The 6782-nt window shown below is 43.3% G+C and overlaps 1 pseudogene; it reads right to left on the reverse strand.

Annotated features, from left to right (window-relative positions):
• Positions 1–5517: 5517 nt before the first annotated feature.
• On the reverse strand, positions 5518–6136 carry LOC121463226 (annotated as a pseudogene).
• Positions 6137–6782: the final 646 nt, after the last annotated feature.

Below are 6782 nucleotides of genomic sequence, written 5' to 3' on the forward strand. Positions count from 1 at the left end.
TTACATTTCTCCCATCCTAGCAACACTGTTCTCTGAAACGGTATATTATGACTGATCATTTAATTTTCAGCTCTGTTGATTCGTCTTCTAGTCTCTCCCCTCCTGTTCTCCTGTGGGACATACTCTGTAAAATAGTGCTCTGTGTCTATTCTAGGTCATTGTGAGAAGATGATTCAGTCGACCATGTTTGAAAACAATATTTTAGGGAGAATTGGAAGAAAACTTTCTACATTAAGTTTTTGAAAGACTTTTTAGTTAATAATATTTTAGGAATAATTGGAAAAAATTTTCACCCTAACTCAAAAGTCTTCTGAGTCCCTGGTCTCAACAAGCCAAATTACTCGTTTTCATGGATAACTTTCACCTACCTAACAGAGATGTGGTGAAGACCCTAACACAGAAGCAATGTCTGTGTCTGTCCATGGTCCTGAAACCTTTCTGGTTTAAGCTACAGAATCTTTACATTTCTAACTTTTCTAAACCCATAATCTTTTCCTTCACCCGTGCTCACCATCATCCTTCATTTCAGCAAAATGTAATATTGCACCTTTTCTGATGATCTGATATTTTAATTAATATATTATGAATAACCTTTGCTCTGGTACCATTTTTTTCTTATACCATTTTTTTTGTTGCTGTCTTTCAAAATGTTTTATTTGATAAATTTATATTCACTCCTGATCTCTTTTGTTCACTTTGGCATGGAAGTCTTCTTACAAAGTTGTAGTTTCAATACATCTGTGACATTGGTAATAGCAAAGAATCTGCTTTAGATTTCACATAATTATACAAGTTTTCAAGTCTGTTCTGTCAGTACCTGCTGTTCTTTAGAAAAGCTAAATATTTTATACTAAGTAGTTGCTAGTGAGAAACTGACTTCTGTTATTTTTTAGTCATTCTCTGCATACCATTGATTCCTTCATTACATCTTACTTTTGTGTTAATCTGATTTTGGGGTGTGTTTGAGGCTTTCTTCTATTTTCTATATTGTTTATTGTTTTCTGAGTGAATGCTCAAGAGATTAAATTAAAATATTGTTTTAATTAATGCCTTCTAGTTTCAATAGTACTTAAAACTTTGCCCCCATATAACCCATTCTTTGCTTGTTCTCCAGAGAGAGAACTAGGATAGAACCAAGCATGACTGGCAAAATAACAACAACAATAATAATAAGTCAAAGACATGATTTCTAACAATATTCTGCTATACTTGTAGAGTGGAGCCTAACACAACTGTCATCAGAAAAGCTCCTTCCAGACACTGATGGGAGCAGATATCCACAGCCAAACATTAGGGGGAGCTCGAGGAATCCTGTGGAAGTGGGCGAGGAAGAATTATAGGAGCCAGCACGGTATAGGACGGCACAAGAAAGCCCACAGAATGAAGTATCCAGGGCTCATAGCACTTTCAGAGAATGAACCAACTATGAGGGAGCCTGTTTGGGTCTGACCCAGGTTCTCTGCATATATGTAATGGCTGTGTAGCTCCGTGTTCTTGTGAGACATCTAACAGAGGGAGGGAGGGCTTTCTCTGACTTCTGCCTTCTTTTGGGCCCCTTTGCCTCCTATTGGGGCTCCTCATCCAGCCTTATGAGGGGTTGTGCCTAGCCATTTTGCAACACGATATGCCACATTTGGTTCATATCTCTGAGAGGCCTGTCCTTTTCTGAACATGAATGAGAGAGGAATGGATCTGGAGGAGAAGTGAGGTGGGAGGAGAGGAGGCAGGGGAAACTTCAGTGGGCTGTAATATATGAGAGAAGAATAAATTTTTAAAAAATTAAATGCAAGCAAAAATCCATCAAATTGTCCAATAAACATGACAGCAGAGTAACTTTTAGATTGTCAGAGAAGGGGGTAAGAAATCATCAGTGTAAAGAAAAATTAAGGAATGCAGCTTGTCAAGTGACCAATAAATATATCAAGGACAGGACAAATAGAGATCCAGACCAGATACCAAGTGCTGCCTTCAGGATGCACAGGCACACTCTTAAGTTATCCAGAGCTTCAACTTCTGAGCAACCCTTGGAACCATTTTCCCAACTCTGTACCTCACCGCCTTCTCTGTGGTCCAAGGGCATCATCATTACCCATGCACAGTGTGTGGTTGCTGAAGCCCTGGGGGCCCACACAGTCACGGAGCACCACAGCTCTTCTTCCTTCTGCTCTTCCTCCCTACCCTCCTCCTTTTTCCCCTGCTTCTCCCAAGCAGCAATGCAAGCTTCAAACAGCCCTCTCTCCTGTTAGAAGGCAAACCCCCTGATTACGCCTACAAAACAAATTGTTAACATGTCATGTGTGTATGCTCCAGAGGGTAAGCGTGCTTCCAAGAACAGTTGCACCAGATCATACCACAGCAAGGAAATACTATAAGGTGGGGGGGAGATACTAACATTTCAGTAGTCAGCTCAATCTCCCTTCCCCTGCTTCAGGACATGAGGGTAAAGAACTGACACATCACCAGATCCACAGTGCTACTGGTGAAATGAGCCTCACACGTGGCTCTTCAGCCTTTAGAACTGGTTTGCAGAAGGAATGAGGAGTGTTTAGAACTTCGGACTAAAGCAGCCCTAAAGAGCTGCAAGCAGAGCTTAGTGGGCCACTCTGGTGGGAGGTTAGAAGACAGTGGAGGCCTAACAATGACTCTAACTGGAACTCAGCTAGAGGTCACTGATGTGATATTCTAACAAAGAATCCAACCTCATCCTGTGTCCTGAGAAGGAGAGTGAAGCAGAATACAGGAGTGAAGGTCAGATGTGTTGGGTGGATGAAGCTTGAGGCCAGGAGAGCATCAAGAGGACAGCTCACATCTCTCATGCAAGCCACAGTGAAACAGTGAAAAGGGGAGCAGAAAAAAGGAAAAGGAGGCAGTTTAAAACTGTTAGAGATCGATACTTTTCTTTATTAACATTTCTGCCTCCTCCCCACCTCCTTTTCCCCCCTCCCCTACTCCCCACTCCTCACTCCCCTCCCCCTCCCTCTCCAGTCCGAAGAGCAGTCAGGGTTCCCTGCCCTGTGGGCAGTCCAAGGTCCTCCCCCCTCCATCCAGGTCTAGGAAGGTGAGCATCCAAACAGGCTAGGCTCCCACAAAGCCAGAACATGCAGTAGGATCAAAACCCAGTGCCATTGTCCTTGGCTTCTCAGCAGTCCTCATTGTCCACCAGACAGGTGAGAAGGGAAGGATGGGGAGAGCTTGGGGGAATGGGATGGTTGGGATAATGGAAGGATGGATATGGGAACAGGAAAGTATATATCTTAATTAAGGGAGCCATTTTAGGGTTGGCAAGAGCCTTGACTCTAGAGGGGTTCTCAGGGGTCCAGAGAGATGTCCCCAACTAGGTCCTTGGGCAGCTGAGAAGAGAGAGCCTGAAAAGGCCTGATCCTATAGCCATACTGATGAATATCTTGCATATCACCATAGAACCTTCATCTGGTGATGGATGGAGATAGAGACACAGACCCACACTGGAGCAATGGGCTGAGCTCCCAAGGTCCAAATGAGGAAAAAAAGGAGGGAGAACATGAGCAAGGAAGTCAAGACCGCGAGATCGATACTTTTAAAGAGAAACCTGTCACTCTGTCCTGGGTCAATTAGAATCGGTACCTGCCAACAAAATCCCCCACCCATCTAAGTCTGCATCTTGCAAATGCATTTGAAACTAGACATCCTGTGCTGACAATGTTGTTGAAGTGGTTTCCCGCTCAAAAGACACCGCCTAGGGAAGTGCTTCTACAGGGTCAGCTCTCTGATTTTTGGAATGCCGAGATACAGATGGCAATACCGCACACTTATCAGTAGGTGGCAGCAAGCTACTAAATTTAGGGGAACTGCTTAACACTGATAAAACTGACCAAAAAGGTTAAAATGACAGACTGAAGGGTGTTGCTCTTCGAGGGTCCCCACCACACACACCTCCTTCCAGCTCATCTTCAAAGGCTGCTGTGTTGCTACATTTTTGTTTGCTGGTCACTTCAAAACAACTGAATTGGGTGAATACTGTTTGGAGGATCATCTTTTTCTTTTAGTAGATGGCGTCGTCTCTCTAGCTGTTCCTCAAATATCTACGGCTCATTCCACATAACTTTCCTTGAAGTACTTACCAGCTAATGTCTAACAAATATTAGCTACTTTTGATAAACTGTTTTAGGCAGAAAGGTTAAAACGAACAAACAAAAAACAAATTGTATTCAGCTGCTCAAACCAATGGTTTTTCTTAACATTCTCACATAGGAGCAAAATAATATGTCTGCATCCTTCACAGTAAACAGTGTTGAGGTTCCCGTCCAGAATTTTGGTTCCCCTCATCTCTCAGTTCCTCTCACTCTCCCCTCAGTCCTGCACCTTCTTTCTCTTGTCAGAATTCCATTTGGAAAACAAGTTCCCTTCCTACTGCAAACTCCATGGTTCCAAAGTGAACTCAGGTGCAATGGAGGATAATCTAATTCTTTAGGACTGAGGTGAGTCAGGCACTTCTACAACACTTGTCTTTTCTGTTTGGAAATATGAAGACTCTTCCAGTGTACAGAACACTGAGGCATAACCCACGCTGCAGAGGGAACGTGGGCAGCTCTCCAGGGTGCCTAGCCGCTTTAGAAAACTACAAGAAGGGCCCCTACCGTATTGTCATAACGCCCACTCTACTGGTGACAATGTCCCGGAGAGAAGCAAACTGGCAGGAATAAGACTATTTTCTGAATGTCAGCACCGAATTCAGAAAAGAGGCCATATAAATACACTGAAAATAAAAAAAGCCAGCGGTAGAGAGACCCAGGAAAACCACCGAGCTGACCTGGCTCTACTCGTCTCACCATGACCACCTTTCAAGAACATCTCTGTTCATAAGTCCTGTGACAGAGCAGCGCACGGGACCGAGAGTCACATGTTTTCCAAGAGTTGTACAGGTTATTGAAAAACTCCTGGACAGTCAACGCCCCAAAGACACAACAAGGCGAAGGTAGATGTAAACCACCAGACCACTCACTATCCTATCAATCAGAGACAGAACCTGGAGTCAAGCAGAACACAGGGAATCCTGATGAAAAGGAGGAAGGCTCAAAGACCAAATGGAGAGAAGGTTGGGTGCCAGGAAGTAGGAAGTAAAGGACACAAAAGGGAAACAGGAACATGACGGAGGCTCGATGAAGGGAAAGCAGCATGGATATGGTCTCTATCCAGTGGGAGCTTGGCTGGCTGGTTCTTGATATGAGTCCCTATCTCATTTCCTCAGACAGGATGGGTGCATGGCATTCAGCAGCAAAACGGGGAGGGGGAGAGACGATATTTACAAAGAGACCTGGTGGGTGCATACTGAACAGAAATAGACCAAGGGTACCATTCTACCACGCCCTTTTTATTCACAAAAGGCAAGTCTATGTGGACAGGAGAAACTTCGGGTTGTCATGCAAGAGCAGTAGTATTCTGGGAAAAGGATATGGCAGGATAGGGGTGGGGTAGACAGACAGAAGGTAGTTCCAGTTCTTAAATATTAGAAAGCAAGAATAATTTAGTCCATGTCTTTTAGTGAAGAAACAGTATGCTCATTTTCTGTTCTACATTAACCTTCTCCAAAACCTTAAATTCTGTAAAGATTATGGCACTATCCCCATCCTGATCAGCCTCCTGGATGGTCCTGTCTGCAATGCTGCCCAGCTGCTCATCTGAGACATTCACTCCAACCAACATTTATAGTACCTGTAACAGCTCATCACGGGAGATATTGTCATCTTTATCCAAATCATATAGTCCAAAAGCGAAGTGTAGTTTGTTGTTTCGGCTGTTGAGTGGTTCAGGTCCATTCACATGTTTTCTGTTATCTTTGTTATCATCAGTGGGTCAGAAACATCTTTTTATTATCATCAGTGGGTCGGAAACGAGCCAAAGTTCTCATGAATCCTCGGAAGCTTATCTGGTCCTCTCCCTCTGAAAAGAAGGCATTGATGATCCAGTCCCCCAGTGGGTTAATGTCAAGTTCTGTAATCTTCTGGAAATCTTCCCAGCTGAGAGTCTCATTCTCCCCTTTGTCGAGGCTGGTGAACTGGCTGTACAGGAACGTGATCTGACTGTAGGAAAAGCCAGTCCCTTTCTTGATCTCCTTGAGCTCCTCATATGGTAGTAATGTGGAGGGCCAAGACCCCATCACCGTGGTGGGTGCTCCTCCAGGAGTGGCAGTCTAGAAACTACTGCAGCAAGAAGAAGGAGAGAGGGAAGGGCCATGGGTCAAGAAGGGAGAGGGCACTCAAAAGATCAGATTTTAAATAACTCTTTAAAGCACTTTTAGAATTTTTTCCTACAGTTTTTGAGCATGTACATTTTGAGGATCTTCTCTGATAACAATACTGTCGATGTGGTATTTTTATAAATTGAATAGTAAGATAATTCAAACTTCCAGGGTAATTGATAGAAATGCTTATTATTAACAATAATTTAGGAACATCTCTGTGGCTTCACAGATCATCATTAGTTCTGTGGAAAAAAAAACACTGGAAAGGTATGTCTTTAGAAACTGATGGATTAGGACTTCAGCATTGTGGAGAGATTGAGATATTACAGATCCAGAATTCATTCCTTTTTCTTGGGCTAGCTGAGAACCTCCTCCATCCCCTATGGCTATTCCTTTCCCATCTCTGCAGTCAGAGGCAATTCCTTCATTCCCAGCTGCTCAGACCCAAAATAATTACACAGAAACTATATTATTTAAAACACTGTTTGGCCAATAGCTTACTTGTATTTCTAGCTAGCTCTTATATATTAAATTTACCATTTCCTTGTGGCCGACTGGCAAA

Source organism: Microtus oregoni, unplaced genomic scaffold (assembly GCF_018167655.1).
Source record: "Microtus oregoni isolate MIOR12 unplaced genomic scaffold, Mior012 000026F_ref0000081, whole genome shotgun sequence".
NCBI lineage: Eukaryota > Metazoa > Chordata > Mammalia > Rodentia > Cricetidae > Microtus > Microtus oregoni.